This window comes from Gobio gobio, assembly GCF_949357685.1.
Source record: "Gobio gobio genome assembly, chromosome: 19".
Classification (NCBI taxonomy): Eukaryota; Metazoa; Chordata; class Actinopteri; order Cypriniformes; family Gobionidae; genus Gobio; species Gobio gobio.
In genome coordinates this window covers 46,753,680-46,763,682 of record NC_137112.1, presented here as the reverse complement: position 1 = coordinate 46,763,682, position 10,003 = coordinate 46,753,680, and the positions used below count along the sequence as shown (strand labels likewise).

Genomic DNA, 10,003 nt, shown 5'->3' with positions numbered 1-10,003 from the left:
GCTCAACGCTCCTCTATCAGTGTCTCAGGGGAGAATCTGGGAAAGTGCTGACCTGTAGAGCTCATGTTCACATCAGAGTCACTGAAGCTGCTCATCATGAGACACACGTGGCGTCAGTGACACCGGCATCATCTCAGTCCACAGATGAGCATCTCAACATCACATCATTCCTGCACATCTCATCTCCATCACTGTGAGCTTGTAAATGAGCAGTTTTCATCTGCGTTCCCGAGTTTAATATCAAACTACAATAATATTATAACCAATTAGATCAAGTCAAATCATGCTTTATTTATGGAGCGCATTTAAAAACAACAGAAGATGAACCAAATTACTGTACAGCTTAAGAATAAAGTTTAAACTTGAGAAAAGCAGAACAAGAATCATAGAATAAAATACTGAATAATGAAATACAAAGTGTGTGTGCATAAAGTTCAACATTTCAAGTCTTTCACAGAAGTGCAGATATTTAGTGTGTGATTTATGATGTTCAGCAGTGACGTCACACACTCATAATGAAGCAGATGTGTGTGTGTGTGTGTGTGTGTGTGTGTGTGTGTGTGTGTGTGTGTGTGCTGGTCAGTGTGAGTAGATCTCATGTGAGGTTCCCACACTGACTCTCTGTCTTCACATCAATGGAGCACAAAAGCATCAGAGTCCTGAATGGAGCATTAGTGCGGCTGAAGACTCTGTTCTTCCTCACGTCACACACCATCTGGAGGAAACCAGTCCGTCAGTTATCACACACTTTCTGTCATGCAAATATGCAATTTTCCTCCATATTCAATGTATTATGGAATATGCAAAAATAACTTTGATTTTTTAGCATCAAATAAGATTTGAGTTGCATTTGTGAGAGATGTTTGTGTTTAGATGACAAAAGTTTCTTAAGCACCTGATGCAAAAGCTCAAAGTCATTGTAAAAGTTGATGATGTAAAGGAAAATAAATAGTGATAGTGCTGATTCTGGACATACTGCTGATGACATCATGAGTGACATCATCAGACCATCTTGTCAAGCTCGTGTGTGTGTGAATATCCATAAGTGTGTCAACTCCCTTGTGTGTGTGTGAATATCCATAAGTGTGTCAACTCCCGTGTGTGTGTGTGTGTGTGTGTGACTGTGTGTGTTTGTGTGTGTGTGTGTGTGTGTGTGTGTGTGTGTGTGTGTGTGTGTGTGTGTGTGTGTGTGTGTGTGTGTGTGTGTGTGTGTGAGATATTGGGGTTGTGTTGGGGTTTATGATGCTGATGACACTAGAACTGTGACTCTGTTCTCCAGAGTTTCCCACACTGAGCCACAAACACAACAATAGAAGTGTGTCTATTCACATGATAATGAGTCTTAATGCAGGACAGATTCCCTACGAGCTTTCTCACACCTCTGATGCTCAACACTTGTGACAATAAATGATGTTTTATTAACAAGGACTCTGAGTTCAGGCCTAAATCCGAGCCTGAAGTTACAGTTACAGTAAAAACAACAGAAGAGCTCACCTGTTAATGCTGAAGCTCTGTTTGCTGATTGTAAAACTGTGTGATGGTGTTTGTCCATGTGATGAGTCAGAAAACAACTGATGTTCTGCAGGACAATTGTGCCAAATGCAGAGAATTGTGTGTAGCGTTTTGAAAAAAGTGTGTTTTATAACTGCAGTTTGAGTGTAAAGCAGGAATTCTGCTTTTAGTTTAGCGGAATTGGTTCATGGGTGCATGAGTTCGGGGAGAGCAGGGGCGAAAGTACCATTTTTCGGAAAAACGTGATTTTAAAAGATAATGTTTTAGACAGAGATATATTTTTGCTGTGGTCAATAAATAACAAGTGTGATCTATCAATCGCAGGTGGTATTTTGTACAAATGTAGAACGACTACAGTATAATTTCACTTTGAACAGAAGCTGCTCATTGTTACTTTTGACCCCATCAGTTGGGACGAAAGTAACACAACAATACAAGCTAGATTTTTTTGTGTTACTCTTGTTTTTATTAAACATACCTGACTTTGACCTTGTTAAATGTATCTGCCATCATATTTTGTCCTTTATTTTTGAAAAAAAAAAAAAAAAAAAATTCATTTTAAATGTTACTGTTTCATCAAATGTTTCAATTGTTTAGAATATTTTTTTATTTGCAAAGTAAATCTATTTGATAATGTTTTTCTTCAACAGTTTGAACAATATGAAAATGTTATTACATTAAATTAGTATAATATGCATTATATATATATATATATATATATACATATATAATAGCGGGACAAAAGTAACAAGTGTTACTTTCGTCCCGACAGGAAGTCCTGACATTTAAAGGCGATTTACTTTTATACTGAAAAACTGCTCGGGTTATGTATATAACCCATGTTCCCTGAGAATGGAACGAGCACTGCGTCGGAACGACACTTTGGGGATGCTCCTTAGGCATCAGCGAATCTGAAGTCAGAATGACAACTAGGCCAATCCGATTGGCGTGCGTGATGACGTAACTGTGACGGCATACCCGGAAGTATAAAAGGGGAGCCGGCGCGTAATGTCGGCAGTAATTGCTCTGAAGCATGCGCTCCAAGGAACATGGGTTATATACATAACCCCAGCAGTTCCCTTTCGAGGGAACTCTCACTGCATCGGAACGACACTTTGGGGAACGAGTACCCACTAGGCCACACCGAGGGTAGCGCCTGCCCTAGTGTGAAGCCGGAGACCGGGCACAGGACTGGAGCACCCTAGCACCAGGTGTCGTAGGGAGATCCAGGCTATAAAACCTGATAAAGGTGTGTGGGGTAGCCCACCCAGCTGCCTCGCAGATATCCTGCAAGGGGACCCCAGAAAGAAGAGTCACCGAAGAGGCCATGCCTCTGGTGGAATGAGCCCTCACGGCCACAGGTGAAGGCAAACTGCGCACCTGGTAGGCCATGGTAATTGCCTGGACAATCCAATTACTGATTGTCTGAGTAGACGCAGGCAACCCCTTCTTGGGTTAGCCAAAACACACCAAATGTTGTTGAGATCTCCTCCACTGTGCAGACTTCGCCAAATAACTCTGAGAGCCCTAACCGGGCAGAGTAGGTGAAGTCTCCCTTCTTCCGCCGTCACGTGAGGCGGAGGATGGAATGCCTGCAGAACCAAAGACCTAACCACCCTTGATGGCACCTTAGGCACGTAGCCCGGCCTAGGGTGTAAGATGGCCTTTACTCCACCCGGGGCAAACTCCAGGCAGGTTGGCGTTACCTCAGAGGAATCTCCCACGGCTGACCTGCTAGCAGAGCTATGATATCCGAGAACCAAACTTGAGTCGGCCAACGGGTTGCTACCAGAAGTAGGCTGACCCCCTGTCGCCGGACCCTTCCAGGACTCCCGGGAGCAGAGCAATCGGGGGAAATGCGTACAGACGCAGCCTCGGCCACGTCTGAACCATGGCATCCAACCCCAGCGGGGCTGGATGCGTGAGGGAAAACCACAGTGGACAGTGGGACGTCTCTCGAGATGCAAACAGGTCCACTTCCACTGGGCCGAACCTCTCGCACATGGCCTCCACCACCTCTGGGTGGAGTCGCCACTCCCCGGGCCTCAGCCCCTGCCTCGACAGGATGTCTGCTCCCTGATTTTGGACCCCCGGGACATACATTGCCCTGATGGACAACAGTTTCCCTTGGGACCACAGGAGGATGTGATGCGCCAGTCTGCATAGAGGGCGCGACCTCAAACCCCCCTGATGCCCTGCCCCAACCAGTGAGGGAGGCGTCTGTTGAAACGGATTTCCGGCAACAGGACGCTCTCCAAAACACTGGCACCTGGGACAGAAACCAAGGTTTCTTCCATATGACTAGGGAAGGCCACTGCGCGTTACCCTGATCATACAGAATGGATTTCCCCTCAAGGAAAGCCACCTGGTTTACTTCCGTATCAGGACATGGTGGCCGCAGAGGTCCGGGAAAAAGCTCCTCAGAGCTTTGTAGACCGCCAGCATTTCCAGGCAGTAGATGTGCCAGGAGAAATGCCGGGTCTCCCACAGACCTCTCACAAAGCGGCCGCCATGACCACGTCCCAGCCAGTGAGGGAGGCGTCTGTTGAAACGGATTTCCGGCAACAGAACGCTCCCAACACTGGCCCTTGGGACAGAAACCAAGGTTTCTTCCATATGACTAGGGAACGAAGGCATCTGCGCGTTACCCTGATCATACAGAATGGTTTTCCCCTCGAGGAAAACCCCTTGATTCCCAGCCACCACTGTAGGGGTCTCATGCAGCAGGCCAAGAGATATTCTGTTGGACGCAGGCGCAATGAGCCCCAGCAGTCCTTAAACTGCTTCACAGTGATGCTGTGGCCTAGCTTCATTTTAGAGACCACTGCCCGTATGGACTCGATACGTGTGGGAGACAATTGTGCCCACAACGTAGAGAATCCCATACGACTCCCAGGAACACAGTTCTCTGAGAAGGCGTCAACACGCTACTGCGAGTAGAGTCTCAAAGGGCTAGGCCGCCTGGAAGAACCCGATATTGGTACGCTTTGCCCCCAAAAGCGAACCTCAGGAACTTCCTGTGACACAGAAGGATGGATACAGGGAAGTATACGACCTCTTCAGACCCATCGTGACAGACCAGTCCTCAGACACAATGGAGGAATTGCTAAGCATCTTGAATCTGAATCTCCTCAGAGAACGATTCAAGTACCTCAGGTCTAAAGTTGGATGCAACTCGCCATCCTTCTTAGGAACTATGAAGTACCGGCTGTAGAACCCGGACTCCCTGTCTGGCGGAGGAGCACATTCTGTGGCCTCCCTACCAACAGGGAGTGAACTTCCTGTTCCATTACCCGAACCTGCCCAGGGACCACTGCCGTCCAGACCACCCCACTGAACTTCGGGGGAAGGTAACCGGACTGCAGTCTGTATCCCCTTTTCTACAGTGGCAGGCCCCAAGCTGATATATTCAGAGGCATAACCATGCGCCGAGATAATCTGCTAAGGGAACCAGCCTCTTGAGGCCGGCCTCGGGTGTCAACCGAGCCTCCTCCCCGACCCCCTGAAGCGGCTAACCGGCAGGGCGAAATCGAGGAAGATTTTCGGTGTGCGTACGCGTTTGCTGGACCACCGCAAGTCTCGCTGGAGGCAGCTGGTGCAGCGCGCGCTGGTAAACGATGTGGCCCGAAGCGTACTAGACGACGGGAACACAGCATAGACTCCCGAAAAACTCCACAGGGGAGACGACCTCGATCGCTCCTACCCGGGAGAGGGGGCTGGCCAGCAGGGGCCTCATCTAAGGGAGCAGCTCGACAGGGCCACAACACTAGAGCGGACACTACGATTAGCAATTGCCTGAAACTGATGTGTCCCGCAGGCCACAAGGCGGCGAGAACGACATCAACTTCAGGAGGGCTCCATCTTAGATGAATATCCAGTTCACAAGTTAAACACGCTTGGGTGACAGAATTAAAGTATCCAACTTATCAAAGTCGGATAACATGACACTCAATTCCTCGGAATTAAATGCCATCATAATCACCAAACCCGTGCAACCTGATCTGAATGACAGGCTGAATAAAAAATACATCGAACTCCTCAAAGTCAGATAATATTTTAATTTAATTCCTCAGAATTAAATGCAGCCACAATAAGGTGAAACATAGTCTGAATGATAGGCTGAATATCTAACTCCTCAAAGTCAGATATATTTTATTTAATTCCTCAGAATTAAATGTAGCCGTAATCATCAGACGACACTGTTTTATTTGTATTTATACGGACTCATAAACCCCGCGTTGCCTCAGCAAAGTGGTACAAGCCGTCATAATACAATTGGCTTTCACCCCTCGAGAAAAAAGCCAAACAGTATCACACAATACGGTGAAACATGGTCTGAATGATAGGCTGAATATCTAACTTCTCAGAGTCAGATCATATTTCATTTAAATCCTCAGACTTAAATGCAGCCATAATCATCAGACGATACTGTTTTATCGTACTACATGGACTCGTAACCCACACGTTGCCGTAGCAACGTGGCTCAATTCGTTAAGCCAACCAGTATCTCATGCACGCCGATCGCGTGTGTTCACTTTAATTGCAGACCCATAACCTGCGCGCTGCCTCGGCAATCGCGAGATTGAATCTTGCATATATAAGAAGTGCTTATATCTTCGACTGCCTCGATGCTGAGCACGTCTAATTCCTCAGAATCAGACCGCTCAAGCATCGGGTCCTCCGCCCCGGGGGGAAGAAGCCACAGCGCGGGCTTCCACACGGGGAAGGAGAACATCTGAACTGTCAGACAAAGACTGGGAAGATGCCTCAGCAGTCCTAAGTCCCGCTGACAGTCCATCCGTGAGCCCCATGACCGGCCTCGCCGCACCGCCTCAGCGGATGCGGGACCGATCCACGGGGCTCACGAGGCTGGCCGGCCTCATCGAACACGGCCAGCCGAGAGCGGAGCAGCCTGAGTGTCAGCTTCTCATAATGCTCGAGAGCCGCCTGAGCATGCTGAACACCCAGACACTGCACACACAGCAGGTGTGCATCCGAGCCCGACATGTAACGGGGACACGGATGCACACACTGCTTAAACTCTCTTATCTTTCTTTTCCATCATTCACACACTTTTGCTTTCACTCTGACAGAACAACAGTATATAGACAGACAATTGTTTTCAACAGAGAGCGCTATGCTGAAGAGCAATAACTGCCGACATTACGCGCCAACTCCCCTTTTATACTTCCGGGTATGCCGTCACAGTTACGTCATCACGCACGCCAATCGGATTGGCCTAGTTGTCATTCTGACTTCCGATTCGCTGATGCTTAGGGAGCATCCTCAAAGTGTCGTTCCGATGCAGTGAGAGTTCCCTCGAAAGGGAACATGAAAAGACAAACCTTCAGGGTGTGTAACAGAATAACCTGTAGATTGATCATTACTGTGACACATGAAACGAGAAACACAACTTGTAATTAGAAAAAAAAAATACAGCTTCAGTAATTTACTTGCCGTACTTGAAAACTGTATTTCGGACCTAACCGCGGGAAACGATGAAATCACATGATATGTGGCAGATCCGTCAAGGGTTGTGCTGAACGTGCTGTCATAGCCTGGAATACAAATGTAGTCAGAGCTCTGAGAAAATCACTTTATTACTTTTGCCCCGGTTCTCCCCAACATGTTGTGCTCATTGTGTCTCAGTGTTTGTGTGTAAACATTTGAGAAAAACTGTAAACATATGTAAACCAAAAGTATATTCTTTAGAATACAGTAAAGAACACAATTGGGTCTGTGTGTGTGTGTGTGTGTGTGGGTCACATGATCAACAAGTGTTGCCCTAATCTCATCAGAGATGGCTCTCCTTCCTTCTCTTCTTTGCCCTCGTCCTCTTCTTCTTCTTCTTCCTCCTCCTCCACTTCCAACTCTTCGTCTTTGAATTTGTCCTCGTCCTCTTCTTCTTCTCCTTCCTCTCCCTCCTCCTCCTCTTGCTCTCCGTCCGTTGTTAGCATCCATTGTTCAAAACAGGTAATCTGACCTTTGACCTATTTATAGGCCTGTGCTACAGTAAAGCAGCGATTGGTTTGTGATCAGTTAAGCCATTAGTGTTTGCACATGTGTGTGTGTGTGTGTGTGTGTGTGTCTGACCTGGTGAGTGTAGAATTTTGATTGGTTGTGTTTGGAAAAGGAAAGCAAGTCACTTCCTGTTAGTTTGTGTTTTAGGCAGAGAATTGTGTGTAGCGTTTTGAGAAAAGTGTTTTATGTGATTGAAAACTGAGTCAAAGGCTGAGAAATAGCTTGACATCAACAGATTTTGTGTGTAAGCAGTTGGAAAAACTGTAATAATAATAGTTTTTTTTGTTTGTTTCATATTTTAAGATATTTTATGTCTGTTTTGTCTGGATATAAAAAACTAAACACATAATGCAGAGACAGAAATAAAGTCAACTGATTTTATTGTCATGAATATTAGTCATTGAGGAAATGACATCATTCAGTCATAGAGTGATAATATATCACAACATGAGCTCGGAGAATCTCCAAGAGACATTGATGCTCTCCATAGAGCAGAGTTTATACATCATAAAACATCATCATATTCAACACAGAACTGAAGCGGTTTATGATCAAACAAACATGAATATGATTCAGAGATTCAGAAACGTCACACGGTGACTGTAAAATATCAAAAGTACAAATCAAACATGACAGAACTTTAACAATCACAGAATCTTTCAAAGAATTAAAAAGATTTCTGTAAAATAAACAGCTTTTATAAAAGCCAATTCAGATCAAAAAATATTAATCAAAACACATTGAGATTTAATTAATAAATCACAGGTCCATTCATAGAAAATCTTCACTGGAGACAAACATTTATATTATAGAATATAATAATATTATATAATTTCCCCAAAACAGGAAAAATGTACATGTCAAAAATCTCAAAGTTAATGTATAAAAATCCATTATAAGAGATATTTGATCAAGACATTCAGAGATTTGAGATAAATTCAATCTCTCAGTCCTGAAACAGGACGATAATAAAAGCACATGAAGAATGTAGAAGTCAATGTTGTCTAATGTAGACGTCAGTATATTCCCATCAGAGAAAGAGATCAAATATAAATCATAAAGTCTCTCTATGAAGATCGTCTCAGAGGAAATTAAACATAACCCCACTTTGAGCCACTTCATATAAACAGCACATAATTAATAATGGAGCATACATACATTAATATCAAGAAATGATAACATTTCATATAACATGTGCTGTGTAAATCAACTCTTTATCAGCTTGAGTCTGATATCAGACTATAAATGGCCCTTAAAATAATAAAGGAAGCGTTTCCTTCACATCTCATGAAGATGCATTTCATGTAGAAGTCAATGTTGTCTAATGTAGACGTCAGTTTATGTTCCCATCAGGAACTCTTGACAGGAAGTCTTCACAGAAGATCGGATCATCAGAGCACTTTGCAGTGCAAATATCTCTTCCAAACTGGAACTCATGAAACACTTTTTGTCCAGAAGAGAAGCTGAAGCGCCACATCCACTGAGTGTAGTGTAGACGTTCAGTATGTGCTGCTGTTGCTGTAAGGCTCTACCACGGCCTCCAGATGGCGCTCTTGTTGACATTCATCTCTTTGCTGAAGGTGTTCTGGTCTGGGCCGCTCAGCCGAGGCAGGACACTTTCCCTCCTGTTCTGATCACATGATGTCTGCAGCTTCTGGAAGAGCTTCAGCAGTCTTCTCTGGCTCTGTGTCTTCATCTCATCTGTGGACAGGAAGTGCTCGCTCTCACACACACACACACACCTGGAGAAGCCTTGATTGACAGCATGTGAGCCGGAACGGTGGCGCTCCAGGGGGTCAGTTGAGCGTCATCTCCAGGATATCTGCTTTCTCCAGCTGGGAATCAGGAACTCTGGAGCCAGAAGACACTTGAGCTGCTCGATGCTGCTGTCCATACCATCTCTGCAGAGCATCTTCTCCACTATTGGCTTTCTCAGATCTGCAAATCAAGACAGAAAAGCATCAGGAAAGTGGCCTTGGAATAAGCCAGTGATGGAGAAGAGCCGTGAAAGCTGCTGCAGTGATGTTGCTGTAAGTAGGATGTGAATGGACCTTGTTGTTGAGAGGGAGATGCTCCTTTGAGATGATTGTAGGTGTCATGTCTGGATCTCTGTGCTGTAGATCTCTCTGTGCAGAGCCAGTCTGATGTGCTCCGGCTGCAGCTCCTCTATTTATACTCACAAATCTCCATATGAATGTGTGAGGCTTGAGCTTCAAGGAGTTTCCCACAGTTTGGAGCCAATGGAAGAGCTGGAACAGACAATGAGGGATGTGGGCCGCCACATGCTCAACGCTCAATGAACACGCAGCTGCTTTCTAACAGATCTTTATTCTGCTGGAGTCACACACACACACACACATTCACACACTTCTGTATTCATCACATTAAATCACTCACACAAGAGAAGTGTGTCTGTCCTCACAGGAGGAACTTGGTTCCCAAACACTGAATCATCTGCGCTGTTTTTATA

The 10,003-nt window shown here is 45.3% G+C and overlaps 1 pseudogene across 1 annotated transcript; it reads right to left on the bottom strand.

The window, feature by feature from the left end:
• Positions 1-9,061: 9,061 nt before the first annotated feature.
• On the bottom strand, positions 9,062-9,817 carry LOC307143061 (transcription factor HES-5-like; annotated as a pseudogene). Its single transcript has 2 exons — positions 9,585-9,817; positions 9,062-9,471 (listed from the first exon to the last, which is right to left on the bottom strand). The product of its transcript is annotated as a transcription factor HES-5-like (transcript).
• Positions 9,818-10,003: the final 186 nt, after the last annotated feature.